General features: G+C 40.9%; 1 protein-coding gene and 1 long non-coding RNA gene across 2 annotated transcripts in view; both read right to left on the reverse strand.

The window, feature by feature from the left end:
• Positions 1 to 27,821, reverse strand: part of LOC120050855 (interleukin-1 receptor accessory protein-like 1) — an 838,450-nt gene that overhangs the window by 500,483 nt on the left and 310,146 nt on the right. The window lies entirely within an intron of this gene.
• On the reverse strand, positions 3,558 to 4,422 carry LOC120051494. The gene is made up of 3 exons (XR_005477266.1): positions 4,378 to 4,422; positions 3,930 to 4,089; positions 3,558 to 3,692 (listed from the first exon to the last, which is right to left on the reverse strand). It is a non-coding gene; the product is annotated as an uncharacterized LOC120051494 (long non-coding RNA).

A 27,821-nucleotide genomic window follows, 5' to 3' on the forward strand; every position in this document is an offset into this window, starting at 1 on the left:
TGAACTTCCATCCTCAGGCTAGAGGCACAACAATGTATGTATTAATGGTTGGATCAGAATCGCCATTATAATCATTGGCTAGTACGGAGAATTCAGTAAAAGCACAAGGCCAAATCCCTATCTCCATCCATGGCTAATTTAGGAAAGGGACAATGTTATCTAGCTAGCCACTGGAGGACAACAACACAACGAGATGCAACAATTCAAATGTTTCTGTCAATGACGTATGCTCTCAATGAGACTTGATAGGAGTAAGCCAAAATCCGAGCTGGCCTTGCTTGACACTTTTTTTTTGGTGGGCCAGGACCACTCACTTGAGCTCGCTTGAGCTCGCTTAGCTCAACGCTAATTGTTTTATACTTTTTTTTGTCAAGGGAGGCCAGATGCACGCTGGCTTCACTTGCCTTCAATGCTACGGGCAGCAACAATGTCGTACTCCTTTGGACCAGACAGAATGAGATAGACAGCCTTCACGTAGAGAGACAAAGGGAGCTGTTTTGCTCGCTAGGATGCTTTCTCCTGTGAGATACATTTTTTTTATTTTGGGGGAAGCCTGGCTTCCCTTGGCATCCATGAATACAAAATAGTGATAGAAGAAATAAATTCACAGTGTCATGCATACTTAAATGATTTGAGACTTACTAATGGTGTGAATGTGCTACACCACGGGGTACCAGTAAGGAGATATCATAACTGTCATATATAGTGACAATATCATTCATTGCCTGTTGAGGTAGAGAATAACCAAATCATATGTAAATAAGAATTTGTATAAACTGTACATCAAACTTTGTTTGACAGGCATAACGCAGATATACAGTACAGTGTGAGCATCATAATTCCTGGTGACATCAACATCACCCCTTGAGGTCACAGCTACATTACCATCAACATCAACTCTCCATAATATAATACCACAGTCATCCTTTATTGTAATCTTGGTTTTCCTAGGTCTAGTTTAGGCTAGTATCGATTGGATACACCACAGACGAATCTGGCCCACAAGCCCATTCAATCTGGCCCAGAATAATTTATTTTATCTTCTGATTTGTTTTATTATTATCTCAAACGACATTGAAATGACTCAAACCAAATCTAAACTGTGTTGAAATGATAATGGACCTATATTCAGTCTCTTCACTCTGTCTAGCTTGATAAAAGTCAAACAAAAGCTAGACAGTCAGGGAGCATGGAAAATTCTAAAAGCACTGGACAGAGGACTATTTCTAGAAAATGTTGACTGCGAGGAACTATAATATCTAAAATACAATGGGGGTCATCGCTGTCAGCTCACCTGACAGGTACTCTCCACCCTGAGTCTTCTGTGAGCCGGATGGTACCACAATCGCTACTCTTTCCTCCTCCTTCAAGGAATCACCTTTATTCACCAAATACATTTGCATGTACAGGAATTTGACTCTGTGAAAAGGTGCTGCCACAGTAAACAGAATATACAGACAGTAAACAAACATAATAAATGCACTATATATATACAGCGCATTCGGAAAGTATTCAGACCCCTTGACTTTTTCCACATTTTGTTATGTTACAGCCTTATTCTAAAATTGATTAAATAGTTTTCCCCCTTATCAATCTACACACAATACCCCATAATGACAAAGCAAAAACATGTTTTTAGAATTTTTTGTAAATGTATAAGTATAAGTATTCAGACCCTTTACTCAGTACTTTGTTGAAGCACCTTTGGCAGCGATTACAGCCTCAAGTCTTATTGGGTATGACGCTACAAGCCTGTATTTGGGGAGCTTCTCCCATTCTTCTCTGCAGATTCTCTTAAGCTCTGTCAGGTTGGATGGGGAGCATTGCTGCACAGCTATTTTCAGGTCTCTCCAGAGATGTTTGATTGGGTTCAAGTCCGGACTCTGTCTGGACCACTCAAGGACATTCAGAGACTTGTCCCGAAGCCACTCCTGCATTGTCTAGGCTGTGTCCTTAGGGTCATTGTCCTGTTGGAAGGTGAACCGTTGCCCCAGTCTGAGGTCCTGAGTGATCTGGAGCAGGTTTTCATCAAGAATCTCTCTGTACTTTGCTCCATTCATCTTTCCCTCGATCCTCACTAGTCTCCCAGTCCCTGCCACTGAAAAACATCCTCACAGCATGATGCTGCCACCACCATGCTTCACTGTAGGCATGGTGCCAGGTTTCCTCCGGACTTGACGCTTGGCATCAGGCCAAAGAGTTCAATCTTGGTTTCATCAGACCAGAGAATCTTGTTTCTCATGGTCCACCTTTAGGTGCCATTTGTCAAACTCCAAGCGGGCTGTCATGTGCCTTTTACTAAGGTGTGGCTTCCATTTGGTCACTCTACCATAAAGGCCTGATTGGTGGAGTGCTGCGGAGATGGTTGTCCTTCTGGAAGGATTTCCATCTCCACAGAGGAACTCTGGCGCTCTGTCAGACTGACCATCAGGTTCTTGGTCACCTCCCTGACCAATGCCCTTCTCCCCCGATTGCTCAGTTTGGCTGGGCGGCCAGCTCTAGGAAGAGTCTTGGTGGTTCCCAACTTCTTCCATTTAAGAATGATGGAAGCCACTGTGTTCTTGGGGACTGTCAATGCTGCAGAATGTTTTGTTTTCTTCGTTCTCCTTTCAGACCCCCCTCTAACATGCCTGCTTTCTTCCTCAGCCTTTCATACCTCCTCGGTCTCTTCCTGGCGAACCCTCTCATCCTTGCTGTCCCATAGCATCATAGCCTGACGTGCTTTTGTTGGCTTGTACTACCACATATATAATTGGCAGCTGCAGCTTTCTGCCTGTGCTGTACAGGCCCTTTCCTGCAGTCAGTGACCAAAAGTGCCCTCTTTGGCCTCATGGGTGTTTTGTTTTTTTGTTTTGTTTTGTTTATGGATGAAAAATCTGGTCTTTCTATGTCAAACAGTTTTGTTAAATTCCAGTCTTCTGTGAAGTATATAAAGTCTCAAATTAGGATGCAAACTCAAAATGGAATACATTTCAACTCTTTATCTGGTATTGTACAGGTGTCTTTTAAAATAAATCCATGACCATGTGTGTGTGTGGTGTATACTTTTGTTTCAAAGTAGATTGTTACCAAGAATCCCTCTGATTTGACCCTGATTTTTCCCACTGCAGTAAAAGGTTAATACATTTTAAGTGCGGTAAAGACCGAACGTGGCCCGCAGGGGAAATTATGTAATTTGACACCCCTAAGCTGCACTGTTTAAAGCTATTTTCTGAGATAGTGTTTTTTCTCACAAAAAAATACTGAACAGTTTCAAAGAGAATAATCCGTTTTATTCAAAACAGTTACATAAAAAAAAAAAAAAAAAACATAGTATACAGTATTTACAAAAATGTGCATTGCCAAAAAATCCTTGGACAACAACTTCTGAGGGAATTCATAGTAACAATACATGGATACAAAATGTTGTGTATTATACTGTATATTATATGACAATAGTGGAGGTATATAAAACATTTTACAACAGGTTTGAACTTGCAGCCCATCAGTTAGATGTCTGTGGAACAAGGTGGAAATGACACAGTGTCCTGCTGTGTGGATGATTCTACTTGATCACTGCGCTCGCCTCGCCATAGACTGAACGCCCTAGTGTGAAGAGGGATCCCAACACTAGAGACAGATTTCAAAGCACTTGACATCTTTTTCTTGACAATTGATGTTCTTGCTGTGAACAGAATGAAAATCTGCAAGCCCTGTGGAGCGAAAACAAAAACGTTATCAAGTATTTTCAGGAACACACAAGGACAAACAAAGGTAGCGTTTCCATAAAGACCAGCTCGATTTATTTATGTTTAGTAGGTGTCTAATTTTCAATCATGTCTGGTTTCTGTGGTACATTAGTACACTAGTATTTATAGATTCCATTTTAGTCATTTACCAGACGCTCTTATCCAGCGTGACTTACAGTAGTGAGTGCATATATTTACTACCTGAGTGGTGGTGAGTACACAGAAGGAGATGTTGAGTATGGTGTACATGGTCTGGTTCTGTGTAATGAGCAACAGATAGCCCAGGATCCAGGAGAGACCGAGCACCACAGCCAGAGAAAAGCTACTGAGGAACTTCTTCTTCATCGATGTGTGTCTTGTACTGGGAAACATAACCAACATACTTAGATTGCGGTAACAGACTGCTGTAATGCTGTGGTAGAAGAACAGTATGCTTCATTGACAGTGGGTTAGAGCATGGTGCTCATTCAAATTGTATGATTTGCTTACAAATGACTGAATAATAAAACAAATTATACATTGTATTTATAACAAGCTTTTCATTGAAGACAATAAAAAATGAACAAGCATTAGTACGCATTTAAATCAAGACATCTTAATGACTACAAGTTTCTACTTTGTGCCTCCAAAATAACCTCATTAATGTTACCTGGTTAAATTTGGGTTGGTCTTGCCTGTTGTAACTGCAAAATATACCAACACCACTGTGTTGAAGATAAGCATGAACGCCAAAGGGATCAGGAACCCCCAAAACATTGGCAGCTTGAAGTCAAAGTTCCCCTTTGGATCGAGGGCAGCAAGCCAGCAACTGAGAGGTCAAATGAATGAGTTTGAGATTGGGACAATGTGACAGACAAAACAGGCAGTGATTTGAATAACGTGGTATAAAGTAAACGTGGTGGGTGGCATAAGTAAACAAGAAACCTTAACCAACACAATGGATCGTTCTTTTTACAACTTTTGTAAATGCTCTTTACCATCTTTAAAAGCATGCAATACGATAGGGAACATCTTTTACAGTATTAGTTATAACATTTTCTACAGCAATTGCCCCACATTGATATCGGTAGTACAGTACAATTCAGTACAGTTCATGTGAGAGATATTCATCACCTCCAGCTCGTGGCTTCAGCCAATCAGACTGTCCCCATGTACCCCACACACTGCCCATGCAGTTGTTCACAAACCAATAAAAACGTTGAGCCGGGTCGCTCTCTTTCAAGTACAGCACAGTACAATACAGTACAGAGTAGTAGTACAGTAGTAGTATTGACTCACAATTCCTCCTGCCTGTAACCCAGTGGATTATCCACTCTGTAACTAATTCCTAAGGTGAGGGCCACCACAACCGCAGGCAGTCCTAAAGACAGAGAATTATGTTATTTCCTGGTAGATTTGCATGCAGCCATATACAGAGTATATACACTACACATACATCCTCTAAAGACATAACATCACTATACAAGTTGCTTTTAAGTTCTATTTCAGGCTTATTAGAACCTGAAAATATCCCCTAGCATTAGTTTTGGTTCAAGGAGCCAAGGGCTAATGCCAGCCAAAGCTTCTGAAACAACAAAATAATTAATTTTTCTCCTTGCTGTCCTACCCCATCCGATGGCCACAGTATAGGCTGTGAAGTGTGACGGGCTGGTGGCCAGGCTGTTTCTGATCATCAGGAAGACATGTGTGGCGTACAGCGTGTTCCAGGTGAACGTCCCCAACAGGAAGTACTGCAGCAGGACTGCGACTGCAGTACAGGGCCCTCTGTCCCGCTCTGTGTGTGTGTCGGACGGGGGGAGAATGTTGTCCTCCTGTATTTCAGGTTTGCCCAGCTGTTTATGAGGGTTGTCCACTCCCAACATGAAGAGGAGGGTGAAGATCAGGAGACACATGCATGCGCTCACTAAGAGGACTGTTGGGTTGGTTTTGCGTGATTTCCTGGGGATAGGTGATAGACAACAATATGTTAAGGAAGTTAGATGTGCAGCTATGGATGTGTTGGGTCATTAATAGTGGGTTTCATAATGGTTTCACCTATCAAGTCCTGTTGGATCAGACAAAGTGCTTCTTTACACTATTGGTCGTTCTAAATTGGTTCTGGAACCCTGTAAGATCTTACCTGGTTGCGATCTGGAATGTTATTGTTAAACTCAACCCTATGATGGACATGGAGCATCCCAATATGGTGATCCAGTCTAGCTCTTCAGCGTATTTAAAATCCTTCCTGAACGACTGCAGAAAGAACATAAAAAAATAAATTTCAACACTAAGTTTGTCACAGTCAGAAATATTTGTTGACGGTAGGCCTATGTCTCATCCTGAGATCTCAACAACGATTGGAGAAGTGTTTAACATCCCCATGGCTTACTTAGGCTACCACATCCTTATGATTGCAAATATATTTTTTCATAAGCGCAACCTGACTGCAAGAGACAGGTTTGAATGTCTGACTGAAATACTGGACAAATCAACATTTTTTCTAAATTGGTGATGGTGTTTGAATTTGTTGATAAAATGTGGGACGTGATTGTTTGGTTGCGGGACAAAGGTCCAAAATGCAGGACTGTCCCGCACAATCTGGGACATGTGGTCACCCTATTCCCATGGTGAATGGCTAGGCCCACTACTGTATGAAACCACACACTATTTCAGGTATATTACCGCAACAATAGATATGGTGAAAACAAGGTGTGGGGAGGCACAGAAACTCACATCAATACCTTTCTCTGATAACACTGTGAAACTAAGAATTGATGCTATAGCTAGCAATCAATAGGAAACTGACTGAACCATTCAAGAACTCCTCAGCTTTCCAAATGGATGTTAGTTGTGAGGGCCGAGATGCCCATTCATTTACTTTTGTTCGCTACATGTCGAGGATGCTATTCACAAGGACATATTGTTCTGTCTCACGATTCAAGCATGAAACTGCACAGAGGATCAGCTGCATGGCTTATTGACGAAAAACAGATTCCATGAGATCGAATGGTGGACAAAAAAAACTGACTTTGTTGACTTTCTGTGTAATGAAAATAAAATGTGTCTCCTTGCCTATGTAAATGACAGATTTGGGAAACTGAACGCAAGCATGCAGGAGAAATACAAAAACATTCTGCAGATGAGTGACCGAATCAGTGCATTCAGAGAAAATATTTATTACTGGAGAGAAATCTGTTTGACTGTTATCCTGCCTCTGTTGATTTGCCGGTAAGTGAAATCAAAAACAGATTGTGCTGTCATATGACCGAATGTTGCAGATAATGCATTTTGGTTCCTGACCCAAAGGGAATAAATACCCAGCCGTCTCCCTCTGAGTATTAAAACTCATGGTACCCTTTGACAGCTCATATCTGTGTGAGGCTGGAATTAGTGTACTAGTCTGCATTAAAACCAAATATCGATCCAGGTTGGAAGTGACAGCAGAGATGAGGTGAACACTGGCAACCACACCCCCTGACTTTGAGAACCTCCGACACGACATGCATCATGTCTCTTATCTCACCATCTCATTAGTGGTGGTGAGATAAGAGACTTTATGTCAGACCAATTTACATTGACTGTCATAGTCCCACATTAAATGTATGTGATGGTGAGTTGAGAAAACAATCAGAAATACTGTTAGAATGTTTTGCAATTGACTGCCATAGCACCATAGACCCAAATAAAAAATTAAACATTGGCTCTTAATTACAAAAATAAATTCACATGGTTGGGTCACAAGAACTTTCAGATATCAAAATGGGGTCATGTTTCAAAAAAGTTTGGGAACCCCTCCATAGGTCAGAGTGTGGTCAGTAAAAGGGAGATGAAGGCAGCTAGCTACTCACCATCAGCACAGCGAAGTTAGTGGTGTGATTACAGAAACATCGCAGGCCGTCTTCTGAGTGGTTGACTTTGGAGCAGCCAAAGGTGCTCCAGTCTTTCAACGTGTAGTTCCATGACACGCAGGCAAAGTCATAGAGGGAGGCGTTAGGGACAGCCTGAGAATTGAGAAACAAACAAACTCACTGTAAATCCTTAAGCAAAAGACATGCATTGACAGTGTTCCTCATTCAAAAAAAATTATAAAGTAAATTGTGAAGTATGAAAGGTCATCACGCAAATGTGGAAAGAAGAGGTTTCAATTATGATAGATCATATTATATACAATGCAATATATGCTTCCTTGTTCTTAATGGCGGATAAGCCATTAGTCATCTTAATTATCAATCAAGTACAAGGGAGGAACAAAAATCCACAGCCACTTGGCCTTCTGTGGAATGAGTTGAACACATGACTTACAGTTGACTTTTTCAACATTTTGTTATGTTTCAGCCTTAGTCTAAAATTGACTTTAAAAAAAAATTATCCTCAGCAATCTACACAAAATACCCCATAATGACAAAGCAAAAACAGGTTTTAAGAAATGTTTGTAGATGTATAAAAATGTAAAACTGAAATACCTTATTTACATAACTATTCAGACCCTTTGCTATGAGACTCGAAATTGAGCTCAGGTGCATCCTGTTTCCATTGATAATCCTTGAGATGTTTCTACAACTTGATTGGAGTCCATGTGTGGTAAATTCAATTGATTGAACATGATTTGGAAAGGCACACACCTGTCTATACGCGGTCTCATAGTTGACAGTGCATGTCAGATCAAAAACCAAGCCATGAGGTCGAAGAAATTGTCCGTAGAGCTCCGAGACAGGATTGTGTTGAGGCACAGATCTGGGGAAGGGTACCAAAACAATTCTGCAGCATTGAAGGTCCCCAAGAACACTTACATTCTTAAATGGAAGAAGTTCGGAACCACCAAGAATCTTCCTAGAGCTGGCCTCCTGGCCAAACTGAGCAATCGGGGGAGAACGGCCTTGGTCAGGGAAGTGACCAAGTACCAGATGGTCACTCTGACAGAGCGCCAGAGTTCCTCTGTGAAGATGAACCTTCCAGAAGGACAACCATTTCTGCAGCACTCCATCAATCAGGCATTTATGGTAGAGTGGCCAGACGGAAGCCACTCCTCAGTAAAAGGCACATGACAGCCCGCTTGGAGTTTGACAAAAGGCACCTAAAGGACTCGGACCATGAGAAACAAGATTCTCTGGTCTGATGAAACCAAGATTAAACTCTTTGGCCTGAATGACAAGCGTCACGTCTGAAGGAAACCTGGTACCATGCCTACGGTGAAGCATGGTGGTGGCAGCATCATGCTGTGAGGATGTTTTTCAGTGGTAGGGGCTGGGAGACTAGTCCGGATCGAGGTAAAGTTGAACGGAGCAAAGTACAAAGATAGCCTTGATGAAAACCTGCTCCAGAGCACTCAGGACCTCAGACGGGGGCAAAGCTTCAAATTCCAACAGGACAATGACCCTAAGCACACAGACAAGACAATGCAGGAGTCTCTGCATGTCCTTGAGTGGCCCAGCCAGAGCCCAGACTTGAACCCGATCGAACATCTTTGGAGAGACCTGAAAATACCTGTGCAGCGATGCTCCCCATCCAACCTAACAGAGCTTGAGAGGATTTGCAGAGAAGAATGGCTGTAATCGCTGCCAAAGGTGCTTCAACAAAGTACTGAGAAAAGGGTCTGAATACTTATGTAAATGTAATATCAGTTTTTAATTAAAATTTTTAATACATTTACAAACATTTCTAAGAACCTGTTTTTGCTTTGTCATTATGGGGTATTGTGTGTACGGTACATAGATTGATGAGGTAAAATAGCAATTTAATACATTTTTTAATAAGTGTGTAACGTAACAAAATGTGGAAAAAGTGAAAGGGTCTGAATACTTTCCAAATGCACTGAAGATAATGGACAACTTCCCATTATATTTCGCAGATAAATTTGGACCACGAAGCATTTACTTATTCCAAGAGAAATCTTACTGTGGGCTTGAAGACCATCTCAACATGTAACCCAGACACCTGTCCCAGGTTAGCAGAGATGACCGTTCTGCTGGTCCCTGAAGAAGCACTGAAAGCACTGGACCTGAAGAACCGGTCGTTTTGGTAGAGTACAAAACCAATGGAGTGGTTTGTGTTTTTACTATGCAAAACTGAGTGTAGTGAATTTGAATGAGAGAGGGTAGAGGGAGAAAGAGAGGGGGGAGAGAGAGAGAGAATGTTGTTCATATCAGGACTTCATATACATGAGTAGCTTGACCTTGCCTTGTAGAACTATCATGGAAGCCTAATTATTTCTCAATAGTTTACCTATCCACATGTCATATGACTCATCTTACTGACTTTATTGTCCCCATTGGGACATTTTGTTGCAGTGTCATGTACACATTTAAAGTGGCGTTTAAATACAAAACAAAATTGACAAAACAACTTTCAGACCAGTTACGTACCAATAAAAATAATAATAATAAGAAATAAGAAATAAAACATTTAAAAAAAAGAAAAGACTAGCCTGCTGGCCTTACGGAGTCGATGGGAACATTCGTCCGAGCTATTTAGGAGGGATATCACACCTGGCACAAATGATTGTCTCGTTCTGTTTTTCCTGCTGAGGGGTGCCCTATACCTGCGCCCAGAGGGGAGTAGTTCAAAGTCCAGGTACATGGGGTGGCTTGGGTCTAAAATGATTTTGTGAGCCTTACGGAGGGCCCTGACCTTAAAGATCTCATCCAGGCCTGTCTGTTTGACTCCAAGTACCTTGCTTGCTGTGGTAATAATCCTTCTCAGCATATTTCTCTGGCTGATCCTTATTGGACAATCTAAATATTTGGCATTGCTGACCTGATTTTGGCGACCACAAAGAGCAGTTAAGCGCTCTCGGTGAAAGCGTATAAGGAAATTGAATCTTGAGGTTCTACACTGTTTGTATACCAACATTGGCTCACCTGGTGGGAATTTGATAAAAATCTGGACGTCGGTAGAACCTCCTTTGCTAGTTATCAGTTCAGAGGTATTGGTGTTGAGATGAATTCTGTTGGCCACAAAATTACCAGATCTTCCTGGAGACCGAGATTCATTTGATTTATACAGTTAAAGCAGAACAGTGTTACTTCTTTACCACAGGAGGCTGGTAGAACCTTAATTGGGGAGGACGACTCATAATAATGGTTGGAACAGAGCGAATGGAATGGCATAAAACACTTGGAAACCGCGTGTTTGATGTGTTTGATACCATTCCGCTGATTCCGCTCCAGCCATTACCATGAGTCGTCCTCCCCTCATCAGCCTCGACTTTATCTGTTCTAGTCTGTAATACAACAAATCAAATCCATTCCAAACCGTATTGACAGCAGAGGAGAAACATTAGAAAAATTAGGAGATAGAACTAGACTGTCAACACAGATATAAACTATATAGATATACAGATATAAACAGATATAATACAGATATAATATCACTTTAAATGCCAGTATGTAGGTTCACTAGCAGTCTCACTCACCAGTCAGAGCAGTAAACTGGATCCCTACTGAGTCACTTGGTACTTGGACAGACTGGACTACCAGGTTGGGCTGAACCACCAAGGACACATTATTGTGCTGGTCCAGGGAAAAATTCTCCAGGGTCTCTGTGAGGCTGGGGGAGAAACACAGAAAAACATTAGCTTGCATGCACCATGCAGAGGCACACGTACACACATAAACTCAAACATATGCAGAAATACACACCACCACACATGCACGCTCACACACACACACACTCCAGTACTTTTGGACAGCGTCTCTCTCCTGTGAACTCTCCTCACTGGAATTCAGCAGCTGACTGATGGTAGTTACAGCTGCCACTGCGATGTCCTGCAACATGATCAAAACCAGGGGATGACCCTCAAGTGTTCAAATCACTGCAGTAACAACCTCACGTTTCTCTCCAGAACATGTCATAGTTCACGACTTGATTTCAAAACATCTTATACCTTTGTGATATTTGCAGACAGAAGCAGCGTGTTAGCTATCTGAGCTGCTGTGGTGATGTTGTCAGCTGACAGCTGCTCTGGTCGGGAGGTCAGGATCTGAGTACTGAAGGCTAACTCTAGTAAATCACCTGAACTACTGGAGATCTGAATAGAGACAGAGAATGATTTTTATTCATTATATTTTAGTATTGTTTTTCAACAGAACATTGTGCAAGTGGCAGCAACATGCTGAACTGTGAGTACATTGGATATTACATTACTGGTACTAACTATGTGGCTCAGTTGGTAGATCATGGCAATAGAAATACCAGGGTTGTGGGTTCAATTCCCACAGGGGACCAGTATGAAAATGTACGCACTCACTACTGTAAGTCACTCTGGATAAGAGCCTCTGCTAAATGACTAAATGTAATGTAAAACACAAGAAATAAAATTAGAATGTTCCTCATCAACTGTTAAGCAGAATAAAGGAACAGAATAGATGATCTGAAGGTAAGAGCCAGTTGTTACTGATCTTCAAACTGTAAGATCCACTCCTCATAATGATGACTGTAACTGACTCAAAGAAAGATGAATGCTAAATTGAGACTGGTCATAAATCAAGATAATAAAAAATATGCCTATTGACTTACATTTCCTAGAATGTCACTGAGGGTAAATTCACACTGCAGAATGTAAGTATTACCAAACTGTGGAGATCCAGTGTCATCTGAACAATCTGCTAAGGCTACTGGTAAACCAGCTGGAGGAACCAAGATAGTAAAGATTTTGTGTTACTTAATACAACATTAATTAGGACTGTAACATTTTTGTCATTTCAGGTGAATAAAAGTAACATACCACCGGTTGTATTCTCATCACACAATTTTTCTGAATAAGCAGACCAGCCAACTACTGTTGTTGTGAAGGAGAATCCATCCTTGATGGTGGAATGGCAGAAATTCCCTATTGAAGTAAAATGCATTTCAACATGGACCAAATGTGTGACTGCAAACATGAAATGCACATTCTGAATGTGAGATCCAAGGAGTAGTGTTGTGGACTGTGAATGGTAAATCCAAGGTTAGGTATAGTAGTGTAGTATTGTGCAGGAGTCTGAATGGTAGATCCAGGGTTAGGTATAGTAGTGTAGTATTGTGCAGGAGTCTGAATGGTAGATCCAGGGTTAGGTATAGTAGTGTAGTATTGTGGAGGAGTCTGAATGGTAGATCCAGGGTTAGGTATAGTAGTGTAGTATTGTGGAGGAGTCTGAATGGTAGATCCAGGGTTAGGTATATTAGTGTAGTATTGTGGAGGATTCTGAATGGTAGATCCAGGGTTAGGTATAGTAGTGTAATATTATGCAGGAGTCTGAATGGTAGATCCAGGGTTAGGTATAGTAGTGTAGTATTGTGGAGGAGTGGGTAAGTGTGTGGATGTACCCTCTGAACAGGTCTCTCCGGTCCACTCATCAGGACAGATACAGACTCCACTCAGCAGCTCACCACCATTTATACAGACCAGAGGAGGGGTTGTGGTGGTAGAGGAGTTGGTAGAGGTGGTAGAGGTGGTGGGCAGACTGGTACTGGTGACAGGGATAGAGGTAGGGTAACCAGTAGTTGGAAGACCCGTAGTATTTAGGGTTATAGGGTCATCAGTAGTTGTTTTTTTTATGTCAATGGTGGTTGGAATGACAGATGATATGGTGAGATCCCCCTGTGGAAAAGAGACTTTAAAAAAAGAAAATTAACTCAGAAAAACCACATAACAAGAATACATAGTGTCAGTTGCTTTAATCATAGGAGGTGATCCATGCTGTTCCAGTTTCATTGTGTCTGCATCAGTGTAGAAATGTTTCCTACTGTACTTTTTGAGAGAAAGAAGTCATTCTCACTGCCAATAAACGGTAGACAGTTGATAGCAAAGTCTACCCTGTTATCAACTGCATCTGAGATCTGATAGTAGTCTACCCACAATCTGTAAACAACAGCTTAGCGATACATCCAGATTAGTGTTTGGATAAAAATAAAGTCTGAAACAATGTCTTTATTGATGCTATTGTATCCCTCACAGCAAACAGACAAAACATCAATTAATCATTGACTATACAACAAACTTTAACATTCATTAACCACACCGTAAAAACAGTAAGGTCATATAGTGGTAATAATCCATTGACAAGTTAAATTAATCATACATTTTTTAACATCTGGAGAGTGACAGCAATTTTCTTACGCAATTCTCAATCATACAACAAACTTAACAGCATCATACATCTGAACATCTTAAATCACCCTGAATGAATCAAATATAGAGCAAGTCTTACCTGTAGCAAAGACAGCCATAATCCATAGCTCCTTCATCTCTGCTGTTTCCAGTCATCCAGTGTCAGCAGACTGCACATTATTATGGACATCTGTTGGTTTTATGCTGCGCTCCACCTATTACAGAGTCTGCAGTGACGTACAGGTACCAGTACCAGATTTAGTGTTGAAATTAAGGGGAAAGTACTGGAACCAAAGTATTGGTTTCAACACAACCCACGTTGTCAACAGGATCAGTAAAGACAATGACACAAATTCTTTGAAAAGAGATCAGACATGACAGGATGAATAAATAGGATCCACATGGATGAATACTGTGAGGACCAGTCAACCAATAGCATTACCCTTCTCTATGCAAAACATTCTTAGTTGCAGCTGGGAGGTAAAGTACATGTTTTGGTAAACAGAACAACTTTCCACTAGATCAGGTGTAATTAGATCTCCTGATTAGAGTTGAAGAATAAAACAAAGTAATCGAAGTGTCTTGGAGGTCTGGATTAGAATATGAGGACACTAGAGGGTAGACTTCTCTAGAACAGGGTTTCCCAAACTCAGTCCTGCCCCTCAGTTCTGGATGGCTCGTCTCATTAAGGCACATCATGCCCTAACCTAGTCATGGGTACGTCCCAATAATATCTCCATCGTCCGGAAGTGTACACTCGTTCACAACTTCACCCACAAATCTAAAAACATTGGATTCGCAGAGGCATTGTCCAACGCAGAGATGGGCAACTGCTGAACTCAGTCGGGTTCTCAACTTACTGTTGAAAGTTAGAATAGTAGAAAACACAAGGTGCAATTTCAATGTTTGGTTGTGCATCAGCAGTTTCTCTCTTGTTATGTCAGTCACTGACAGTCACTCAATTAGCACATGTCAGCTAACATTTGTTTAGACTGGTAAGATAGTCTAGCCAGCGATCTAAACTTGTAGTAATCATGGTCGACACTCTCACTCAGATATCATTTAAAAAACTGCGAACATTTCTCTCCATCCAATAGTAAAGTGTACAATTTCAGGAAATTGTTTCATGTTTCATAATTTTCTGCAAGCCTAACAGTTTCTCCCCTCCACGGGTGGAGACAGAATGTTCTGTAAGGAACACAGTAGTCCAGCTTGTCTGCCGATAGCTCCTCTTATCATTTGTTTCACACTTGCACCCTGCTTACGTACTAAAAAGGAACAAAAGGTCCTTGTTCTAATTCTGACTAAAACTACACACATCATCAGATTATAAATTTATGATTCTAATAAATTTCATACAATTATATGGATTCAGGGTGGAATATTTTAATCATTACTTTAAACATATAAATTCCATTATCAACCCCCCCTTAATGACTAAATAATACACACTGATACATCCACCGCCATATGGAATCAAAAATGTTACACAAAATCAAACAAAACCAATACATGTATTGTAACGGCTTTCTTCTGTGGACGAAGGAGAGGACCAAAGCGCAGCGTGGTTAGTGTTCATCATGATTTAATAACGACAATAAACGTGAACACCACAAAATACAAAAACAACAAATGTGAAAAACCGAAACAGTCCTATCTGGTGCATAGACACAAAGACAGAAGACAACCACCCACAAAACCCAACACAAAACAGGCTACCTAAATATGGTTCCCAATCAGAGAAAATGACTAACACCTGCCTCTGATTGAGAACCATATCAGGCCAAACATAGAAACGGGAAAACTAGACACACAACATAGAATGCCCACTCAGCTCACGTCCTGACCAACACTAAAACAAAGAAAACACAAAAGAACTATGGTCAGAACGTGACATGTATTTACATCAGATACTCATCATCGACTGCTCCAGGCCTATATCCCATTATAACTCTTCTTTTTAGGATTTTTATTACAATCTTCATTAAAGGAACAGTCTGTCTAAACATTGAAGATAGTCTCATCTAACATTGGCTCCTCGTGGTTAAAAGAAACGGAGCCATCTCCTAGGCCTGGAGGCCTGTATTCGTCATCCCACTGGTCAGAGCTCGGAATCGGTCCATATCTCACCATCTGTTGCGTCATCGATCTCTCTAGAGTTCTGGTGATCAAACCTCTCACACATGGGACCAACCAGCATCCACACAACACCAACAAACTCATACAGGTGAAAGCAGCCCACAATACAGTACTTACAATATTTTTCCATTTCCCAAACATGCTATCGAACCACCCTGTCAGGGAAGTATCCACCCCAGAGTTCTCTGCTAACTCATGAGCTAATGTGGTCAAACTGGCCAGGGCCTTGGTCACTGATCCGTCTGGAACTGTGTTATTTGGAATGTAAGTACAGCAGGCTGCTCCGAATATCACACATATCCTACCCTTCTCGGCTAGTAACATATCCAATGCTATTCTATTCTGCCATGTCATTAACTTCTCTGCGCTACGGATCCCTTTTACGGAATCATTTTCCTAAACAACCGCTGAATTGCAGGGCGCAAAATATTACTAAAAATATTTATAATCATGCAATCACAAGTGAAATATACCAAAACACAGCTTAGCTTGTTGTTAATCCACCTATCGTGTCAGATTTTGAAAATATGCTTTACAGCGAAATCCAAGCTTTTGTGAGTGTAGCAATCAATGCTACAACAGCTAGCCCCAAATTAGCATGGTCACGAAAGTCAGAAAAGCAATACAATTAATCGCTTACCTTAGATAATCTTCGGATGTTTGCACTCACGAGACTCCCAGTTACACAACAAATATTATTTTTGTTCGATAAATATTACTTTTATCACAAAAAAACGCCATTTGGGTTGCACGTTATGTTCAGAAAACCAAAGCCTTGTTCCGTTCGACAAATTCCAAAAAGTATCCGTAATGGTCGTAGAAACATCTCAAATGTTTTTTATAATCAATCCTCAGGTTGTTTTTAACAAACATAATCGATAATATTTCAACCGGACCATAACCTATTCAATAAGAGAGAAAAAGAAAATGGAGAGCTCCTCTCTCGCGCGCAGGAACTATTCAGAGGACACCTGACTACTTTTGAAAAATCTCACTCATTTTTCAAAATAAAAGCCTGAAACTATGTCTAAAGCCTGGTCACAGCCTGAGGAAGCCGTTGGAAAAAGAATCTGGTTGATACCCCTTTAAATGGAAGAAAGACGGTCCAGGAAACACAGATTTAAAAAATATATATATCACCTCCAGGTTCGATTTTCTCAGGTTTTCGTCTGCAGAATACGTTTTGTTATACTCACAGACAATATTTTGACAGTTTTGGAAACTTTGGAGTGTTTTCTATCCTAATCTGTAAATTATATGCATATTCTACGATCTGGGCCAGAGAAAATGTCTGTTTACCTTGGGAACGTTATTTTAAGAAAAAAGAAAATTCTGACCCCTAGCGCTAAGAGGTTTTAAGACATTTTGCCACAAATTTGGAAGTATGCTTGGGGTCCATTTGGAAGACCTATTTGCGACCAAGCTTTAACTTCCTGACTGTCTTGAGATGTTGCTTCAATATATCCACATAATTTTCCTGCCTCATGATGCCATCCATTTTGGGAAGTGCACCAGTCCCTCCTGCAGCAAAGCAGCCCCACAACATGATGCTGCCACCCCCGTGCTTCACGGTTGGAATGGTGTTCTTCAGCTTGCAAGCCTCCCCCTTTATCCTCCAAACATTACGATGGTCATTATGGCCAAACAGTTCTATTTTTGTTTCATCAGATCAGAGGACATTTCTCCAAAAAGTACAATCTTTGTCCCCATGTGCAGTTGCAAACCGTGGTCTGGCTTTTTTATGGCAGTTTTGGAGCAGTGGCTTCTTCTTTGCTGAGCGACCTTTCAGGTTATGTCGATATAGGACTTGTTTCACTGTGGATATAGATACTTTTCTACCTGTTTCCTCCAGCATCTTTACAAGGTCCTTTGCTGCTGTTCTGGGATTGATTTGCACCTTTCGCACCAAAGTACGTTCATCTCCAGGAGACAGAACGCGTCTCCTTCCTGAGGCGTATGACGGCTGTGTGGGGCCATGGTGTTTATACTTGCGTACTATTGTTTGTACAGATGAATGTGGTACCTTCAGGCGTTTGGAAATTGCTCCCAAGGATGAACCAGACTTGTGGAGGTCTACATTTTTTTCTGAGGTCTTGGCTGATTTCTTTAGATTTTCCCATGATGTCAAGCAAAGGGGCACTGAGTTTGAAGGTAGGCCTTGAAATGCATCCACAGGTACACCTCCAATTGACTAAAATGATGTAATTTAGCCTATCAGAAGCTTCTAAAGCCATGACATCATTGTCTGGAATTTTCCAAACTGTTTAAAGGCACAGTCAACTTAGTGTATGTAAACTTCTGACCCACTGGAATTGTGATACAGTGAATTATGAGTGAAATAATATGTCTGTAAACAATTGTTGGAAAAATAACTTGTGTCAAGCACAAATTAGATGTCCTAACAGACTTGCCAAAAGTATAGTTTGTTAACAAGAAATTTGTGGAGTGGTTGAAAAACTAGTTTTTATGACTCCAACCTAAGTGTATGTAAACTTCTGATTTCAACTGTATATACAGTACTTGTTAAGTATTGTAACGTAACTCATGATTTGAAATATAGTATATACAGTATCATTGAAAAGTTTGGACACACCTACTCATTCATGGGTTTTTCTTTATTTTGACTATTTTCTACATTGCAGAATAATAGTGAAGACATCAAAATTATGAAATAACACATATTGAATCATGTAGTAACCAAAAAAAGTGTGAAACAAATCAAAATATATTTTAGATTTTAGATTCTTCAAGGTAGCCACCCTTTTCCTTGATGACAGCTTTGCACACTTTTGGCCTTCTCTCAACCAGCTTCACCTGGAATGCTTTTCCAACAGTCTTGAAGGAGTTCCCTGTCACAACGTGGCCCTTTGGGGTGTATATCGTGGCTTCCCCCCTCTCTCACTCTCACCACAAGTTTTATGACTTTACGACAGGTCATAAATTCCTGGCAGACGCTCTCCCCCTGGTCATGCAGAAAGAGAGGGGAAATAAACCTATGGAACAAAGAGCTTCTCCCAAATTTGGAGGATAAAACAATATTTCTATTTTTGAGAATGTGGGAATGGTCCGTGTGTATTTAAAAAACAATCCTGTCGAAGTTGTTTTATTTTGTGACATCAGGAAGGACAGTAGCACAGAATAACAGTAACTTTGGAAGTGTACATTTGTCCATTATTCGTTTTCTACCTGAACTTTCTGTAAAATATATTATTGAATATGAAACTATTTGTGAGAAGATGTCATTTCATGTTGGCCTTCTTAATGAGATACGTGTTTAGTTATAACATTTTAACTAGTCAGTGACCACACCCACGTGAGCCCAGACATTACGTAGGCGTCATAAAACCGCCCCTTCTTCCACAGAGGATAAAACCCACTTCCTGCAAAATATACATTAAGTCAGAGAACGCCAGGACAGAGTCCCCACATTGGAATTGCTCCAATTCTATAGACCATGGGACCATACAGCTGTAGGTTTGGCTACACGGCTAGAAATGGTTAAACTCTGAGACTATCGATCACTATAGAATAAGAGCTGATCTTAGACGATAATTACTAGTCTGCAGTTAGAAATTACGTAAGCCTAGTACAAGAATACCGACAACAACCAAAACATCTATTCTAAGAACAAGCCTAACGTATCCATTACAACAGACACTATCCAGAGTAGAGGTCGACCGATTAATCGGAATGGCCGATTAATCGGGGCCGATTTCAAGTTTTCATAACAATCGGAAATCGGTATTTTTGGGTGCCGATTTGCCGATTTTTTTTTACACCTTTATTTAATCTTTATTTAACTAGGCAAGTCAGTTAAGAACACATTCTTATTTTCAATGACGAGGCAGAACGACAGATTTTTAACCTTGTCAGCTCGGGGGACCCAATCTTGCAACCTTACAGTTAACTAGTCCAATGCTCTAACACCTGATTACATTGCACTCCACGAGGAGCCTGCCTGTTAGCGAATGCAGTAAGCTAAGGTAAGTTGCTAGCTAGCATTAAACTTATTTTATAAAAAACAATCAATCAATGACTGTCATTGCTCCAATGTGTACTTAACCATAAACATCAATGCCTTTCTTAAAATCAATACACAAGTATATATTTTTAAACCTGCATATTTAGCTATAAGAAATCCAGGTTAGCAGGCAATATTAACCAGGTGAAATTGTGTCATTTCTCTTGCGTTCATTGCACGCAGAGTCAGGTTATATGCAACAGTTTGGGCCGCCTGGCTCTTTGCGAACTAATTTGCCAGAATTTTACGTAATTATGGCAACATTGAAGGTTGTGCAATGTAACAGGAATATTTAGACTCATGGATGCCTCCCATTAGATAAAATACAGAACGGAATAAACGTTTTGTTTTCGAGGTGATAGTTTCCGGATTAGTCAAAGGTATATGGTTTAGAGAGAAATAGTCGACGCGTTATAATTCCTGTAATAACTTGCGGCTGAATTTGAAAGGGGTTCCTTTGTTATTTTACTGTTCATGTCTTCCATAGAGAATGTCTTGATCTACTTCAAATAAGGTCTGTGTTTCGTGCAGGCTTAAACCGCCTCGACGTTTTGATACCCGTGTAAATCTCACTAGGATAAGGTAACGTTTGTCAACATATTTTCATAAACACTCTACAAAAAAATGTATCTTCGCTTATATTTAGCCAATATTGATCAGAGTTACCTTGTCCTATGGATATCTACACAGTTATAAAATTGGCACGGTGATGTAAGCCTACACGAAACACAGACCTTATTTTAAGTGAATGTAAAAAATATCCTATGGAATAAATGAAGGAACTGCTTTTCAGATTTTGCTAGAAGGTGTCATGGGAATTATGACTCGCACTTTGGTTGTCAATTCTTACCATGCCCATTATTAAAATAGGATTTCCTGCATATAGAAATTAAAGTTTTTGTTTTCAACATTCATCACAGGTAACTTAAACTCTATTTTTATTCAAACAGTTGAGAGTATTTGTCTCCTAAGCAGACTCTTCAGTATCATTGTCACTTCAGAGCTGTGTGCGTGTGTGTGTATTTATGTATTATATTAAGTTAAAATTAAAGTGTTCATTGTTCATTCAGTATTGTTGCAATTGTCATTATTACAAAAATGTGTGTGTGTGTATGATATATATATATATATATATAAAAAAATAAATAAATCGGTATCGGCTTTTCTTGAACTCCAATAATCGGTATCGGTATCGGCATTGAAAAATCATAATCGGTCGACCTCTAATCCAGAGCCACGGAGAAAGCTACAACCACGAAGGACATTGTGACTTCTGGGGAACTTAACCAGAGACTCTGATGAACTGACTCTCCAGCAGACGGACAGGCGATTCCAACAGAGAAGACAACGACGTACGGGCGTAAATATATACATTGCAATTATTCTCGAATGAGCGGCCGTTCATGTGCAAAGGATTAGCATTTCAATTAATATAATTATCAACTGTGTGTAGTGAATCCATTTTGTCTTTCCTGCTCTCTCAGTCCCCACCCCTTTTCTTTGTCTTCTAAGCCGTCATATTGGCTTCGTCCACTAGGGACATTTTCTTTGTATCATGTAGTAACCCAAATATCTACTGGTTGTTTGTTATGTAATTCTGTGATTATTTAGTTAGTTAGTAAATAAATAATTAAGCCAATTTGTATATCGCTGAGTCATGATTCAGGCTAGGGTTCGTGCAGATATCCAAGGGGTTGCGACGTTCAGTAATGAGAACTGATGAGGTAATAATAATTCTTTAATAGAAGACTGTAATTGATCAGATATTAAAATATCTGAAGTTATTTTCAGAAAATTATAACTCTGTAAATCAACATTTTCCGTGGTGCCCCGACTTCCTAGTTAATTAATGTTTACATGATTAGTTTAATCACGTACTAATTAAACCTAGATAACTGATTCGATATAAATAAGTCTTCACATTTAATGATAGTTCAGACACGACATCCCACATACGCTCAGCACTTGTTGGCTGCTTTTCCTTCACTCTGCGGTCCAAATCACCCCAAACCATCTCTACTGGTTTGAGGTCGAGTGATTGTGGAGGCCAGGTCATCTGATGCAGCACTCCATCACTCTCCTTGGTCAAATAGCCCTTACACAGCCTGGAGTTGTGTTGTGTCATTGTCCTGTTGAAAAACAAATGATAGTCCCACTAAGCGCAAATCAGATGGGATGGCGTATCGCTGCAGAATGCTGTGGTAGCAATGCTGGCTAAGTGTCCCTTGAATTCTCAGATAATGTCACCAGCAATGCACCCAAACACCATCACACCTCCACCTCCATTCTTCACGGTGGGAACTACACATGCGGAGATCATCCATTCACCTACTCTGCGTCTCACAAAGACACGGCGGTTGGAACCAAAAATATCACATTTCCACCTTTCTAATGTCCATTGCTTGTGTTTCTTGGCCCAATCAAGTCTCTTCTTCTTATTGGTGTCCTTTGGTAGTGGTTTCTTTGCAGCAATTCGACCATGAAGGCCTGATTCATGCAGTTTCCTCTGAACAGTTGATGTTGAGATGTGTCTGTTACTTGAACTCTGTGAAGCATTTATTTGGGCTGCAATTTGAGGCTGGTAACTCTAATGAATTTATCCTCTGCAGCAGCAATTCTGGGTCTTCCTTTCCTGTGGCGGTCCTCATGAAAGTCAGTTTCATCATAGCGCTTGATGGTTTTTGCGACTGCACTTGAAGTAACTTTCAAAGTTCTTAAAATTTCCCAGATTGACTGACCTTCATGTCTTAAAGTAATGATGGACTGTCGTTTCTCTTTGCTTATTTGAGCTGGTCTTGCCATAATATGAACTTGGTCTTTTACCACGTAGAGCTATATTCTGTAAACCACCCCTACCTTGTCACAATACAATTTATTGGCTCAAATGCATTAAGAAGGAAAGATATTCCACAAATTAACTTTTAACATGTACCAACACACCTGTGTGATCATTCTACAATGGTCCCTGTAGCATTCGATCAAACCGGTGTGATTAGAACGCTTATTTAGAACAGCCAGTTTCAAATGAGCAACAATCAGCATTTGAGCTGGCCACACTTTTTTCAGAAACATTTTGCACACACACATCCTTACAAAGTTATGTCCAGAATGTGAGCAGTTTATTTTTGGATGCAATGTTCAGACATTCACAGAAGTATCTACAGCATAACACAATCATCCAAACCGGAAAAATGTAGGCTACATTTGTCCTAGCGCTAATTGAGGAAAGATTGACATAACACAAGCGGTCATATTTTTATATCTCGCGGCTGACAGAAACTACAATATGAATTAGCTAATAGCAATTACTATTTATAATTAATCACATCACGGGTGAGCTCACCATTGATCGAAATAATTGAGTAAAACACTTTCTAGAAATCGAAAGTAATCCAACGATGGGTAGTTTCTGTGCGCCGCCATGCTTTTTTTCTCTCACAGAAACCAAAGATAATAAGAGAAGACATGTTGAGTTTGGTCCGTTTATATATGGTATGCACGTTGAAGGGGGTGTGTCATCTACCATCGTTCACATCCCACCATTCACTTCCGGAAGTTCTCAAAAAATGAGTGAATCTTTACTCACCTCATTTTGTTATAACATCTTTGCTCCAACAGACAATTACGTGAAACCTAGAATTTATTGTATGTCAACAAACATGGCTCCACACACAGCTGGATTTAGCTTAGCTCATTATAATCAGTACAACCTTCAAAAAGTATTTTACACACATCATATTTGCCCATTACAATCTATGCAAGAATCGGAATGCATGATTTGTCACCAGTGCCTGAAAACATGTGAATAAAACAGTAAATATATAAATAATTACCACACAAAACATTTTCTGATAGTGATTTATTGATACAAGTGGCGCGTGCAGGCAGTCAATCACGTAACCTCTCACTCCCACTCTGAGCCATTCAGTGTTGTAGCATTAGCAATGTCTTTCAAAAGGAGACAACTCACAAATGTGGAAATTCTGGAGATTTTTAACAATTCTGACAATGAGTATGAAAGTCAGGAATCAGATTCTGACAGTGAGGAGATGCCCCCCAACCTTGTAGCCATTGAGAACCCTGAATCTGAGGACCCCTTGTCCACTGACAAAGTCCCAGGTCCCTTTGAAGATGCTGGTGGTGATGGAGGCAGACCGGCAGTGGATGAAGTACAGGAGTTCTGTGGTAGCTGGAAGGCCACCAGCCATTTCACCCCTCCTGGCCCTGCTGTTTGCTTTGATGAGTCCCAGTCTGGAGTGCAACGCCTCTTGCCATTTCCATCTGATGCAGAGTGCTTCAGGTTGTTTCTGACAGAGGAGCTGGTGGGAGACATAGTAGAGGAGACTAATCGCTATGCCTTGGAGCTACAGGAGAAGAGAGAGCCAGGAGTGAGGGGGAAACTCACTAAATGGGAGACAACCACAATTAGTGAAATGTATACCTTCCTGGTGACAGTTCTTCTCATTGGGATAGTAAAGAAGAACTCCCCAGGAGAATACTGGAGCACAGATCCTATGTTTGCAACTCCCTTCTTTGTCACCCTCTTTTCCCAAGACCGCTTCCTAGTTCTGCTTCGATGCCTGCATTTTGTCAACAATGCTACTGCCATCCTAAATTCCCCGTTATACAAAATAAGAAATGTTCTAACCAGCCTGACATCAGCATTTGGTCGGGTCTTTGTGCCATACAAGAGCCTATGCATTGATGAGTCTCTGTTATTATGGGAAGGTAGGCTGGCGTTCCGTCAATATATTCCCTCCAAAAGGCACAGGTTAGGGGTCAAGTTCTTTGTCATGTGTGACGTGACGTCCACCACTGACATCCAACATTACGAGGGGCTTCGGGTGTCCGGGTCCGTGGTGATGACCATGCTGGGTCCTCATCTCAGCAAGGGACACACTTTGTATGTGGACAATTGGTACAGCAGTCCCACACTCTTCCAGCATCTGCTCTCCAACAGCACAGGGGCCTGTGGCACAGTCAGGTCGAACAGGAAGGGGATGCCGGCATTCGGATGCAGGAAGATGCTGAGAGGGGAGGGGGAGTTCAAGGAGAATGGTCAACAGCTGGCAGTAAAGTTGCATGACAAACGAGACGTGTCCTCTCCACTGTCCATACAGCAACCATATCGGCCACAGGGAAGGTGGACCACCTGACGGGAAAGAGAAAAATCAAACCAGACTGTGTGCTTCACTATAACCTCAAAATGAGGGCAGTGGATAAGGTGGATATGATAAACAGCTTTGTGGAATGCACTCGGAAAACGACCAAGTGGTATAAAAATATATTTTTCCATTTGTTCGACACTGCTGCCCTCAATGGCCACATAGTTCACCGCCAACTAACACTTGCGATGATTACTGAACAAGGTATTTTTTGTAATTGGGTGTACAGTTCACATACAAATCACATACAGTTCCATTATGCAATTAAAGTGACAATATCTCACACCTACCCACTGCCTCATAGGTAAAGTAATTACCTACCAAAAGTACAGAGAATCTCATGAGAACTGCTGGGGACAATCCCCTACGCCTCACTACACTTCGTTTTCCCTGCAAAGTCCCTCAAACTGCTGCTCAAGGTAGTCACACACGGAGGCACTGCAACTGCCTGTCTGGCACCAGGAGAAGTAAGCAGATGAAGTTGACAAAATACGTGTTAAGCTTGTGATACACCTCTATGTATTTCACCATGCTTTGGGGAGTATCATATGCTCAAGCACTATTTGGCACAACTGCAGCAATTAGTGACTGACTGAGCTGGTAGGTGACTTGACAGGTGACCTGCCATGATACTTTTCCTTTAGAGGTGGGGGGTTGTTGTTCAGCCACTGCATGAATATTAAATATGGGTTATGCATATTCGGTTTTTTCCCTCTAGTAAAACAAGTTGTTGTTCAACAAACCAGCACCAATACTGCAATAAAATAGACAGCTATTACATATTGGCCTATGCGTTTTCTTGCTGTGTTTTCATCCAGTAAAACTGTTAAGGAGACACTAGGATACAAAAGCTGGCCTCAATCTTCAGCTCCAGATGTCCAGCTCCAGTACCAGTTATGATATTGACAAATACTGTTTGTGGTTTCTGAAAGTACAGAATAAAGAGGAATTATTCATTAGAATACGATATAAGGATATGGCAATAAAACATTATTACAAAGAAGTAACATAATACACACTGCTATACAAATAGTATATTGCATTCACAAAATCACAAATTGGAGTTAACAGTAAGAAACAGTAACTTTTGAGCTCCACAGGGGGGCAGGGCAGGGCAGGACAGAGCTATGCTAAATAGGGCAAATGAAAACAAACCATGGTCATAAATGTTATATATATTTAACCTTCATATAAACTAGGCAAGCTATTTAACAACAAATTATTATTTACAATGACGGCCTACACCAGTAGGTGTGTCTAAACTTTTGACTGGTATACAGTACCAGTCAAAAGTTTAGACACACCTACTTATTCAAGTTTAGATTTTTTTGGTACTATTTTGTAATCAAGATTCCTTTGCTCCTTGTTCACTTTGCTGTGCTCTCTCCTGACCTAAGGAAGTGGATGAAACAGGAGCCCTGGGTGAGATGTTTCAGCTTTCTTCTTGCTTGCTCCAGTCCCGCGGCTAGCTGAGTCAATATTTGGTCATGCTGCCACCTGAATTTTCCATTGGTCAGACCTGCGTGGCAGGAAGAGAGCATGTGCTTCAGAGTGGCTGGTCGTCCACATAGTGTACAGCTGTCTGGGCTGTTTGCCAACCCCCACGTGTGAAGGTAAATTGGTGTGGGAAAAACATTGTACACAGAGTAAAGCAGAAACCTAATCCGCTGCCCTTCCATGTTCCAGGTGAGTGCCCTCTCTCTCACGCTCCCATAGCATGTCCAGCTGCCGTGTTTTTTCATGGCTACAACTCTGACATGCCTATTTTCTTCCTCAGCCTTTCAGACCTCCATCTGCACCACAGCACTACTTTGGATCTGCTTTCTTCCAGCTTGACCTGGATGTGCATCCCAGACCCGCCTCCGTGAGCGTTGCGCTAGTTGCCCACTTGCAACCGGTTCTGACCTCGATCTCTGCCTGGCGAACCTTCTCATCCTTGCTGTCCCGCAGCATCATAGGCTGACATGCTTTTGTTTCCCTGTAGTCCTCTACCACAGATGTAACTGGCAGCTGCAGCTTGCTGCCTGTGCTGTACAGGCCGATGGAGCAGAAGCTTCTTAATCAATTTTAAGTGCGTCCCATCTAACCTCGGTAATGACCAAATGTGGCCTGAGGGGAACATTTGTTTGACACCCCTGGGCTACACTGTCTTAAGCTATTTTCTGAGATATAGTGAGAAAAAACACTATTTTACACAATAAGAAAACTAAAACAAACATTAGCTTAAAAGACAATCACATAATTATTGAACACTTTTATTCAAAAAAAAAATCATTGGACAACTTCTGAGGGACTAGTCGTCACAATAAATATACTCTACGCGGATACAACATTTTGTGCAGTATATTGTATATTATAGTACAAGAGGAGAAGTATTACAAACTAGGTTTGAACTTGCAGCCCAGCCCATCAGTTAGATGTCTGTGAGGAACAAGTTGGAAATGACACAGTGTCCTGCTGTGTGTATGATTCTACTTTATCACTGTGCTTTCCTCGCCATAGACTGAACTTCCTAGTGTGAAGAGGGATCCCAGCGCTAGAGACAGAATACAAAACACTTGATATCTTTTTCTTGACAATTGCTGTTCTTGCTGTGAACAGAATGAAAATCTGCAAGCCCTGTGGAGCGAAAACAAAAACGTTATCAAGTATTTTCAGGAACACACAAGGACAAACAAAAGGTAGTGTTTCCATAAAGACCA

Source organism: Salvelinus namaycush, chromosome 7 (assembly GCF_016432855.1).
Source record: "Salvelinus namaycush isolate Seneca chromosome 7, SaNama_1.0, whole genome shotgun sequence".
Taxonomy (NCBI): Eukaryota; Metazoa; Chordata; class Actinopteri; order Salmoniformes; family Salmonidae; genus Salvelinus; species Salvelinus namaycush.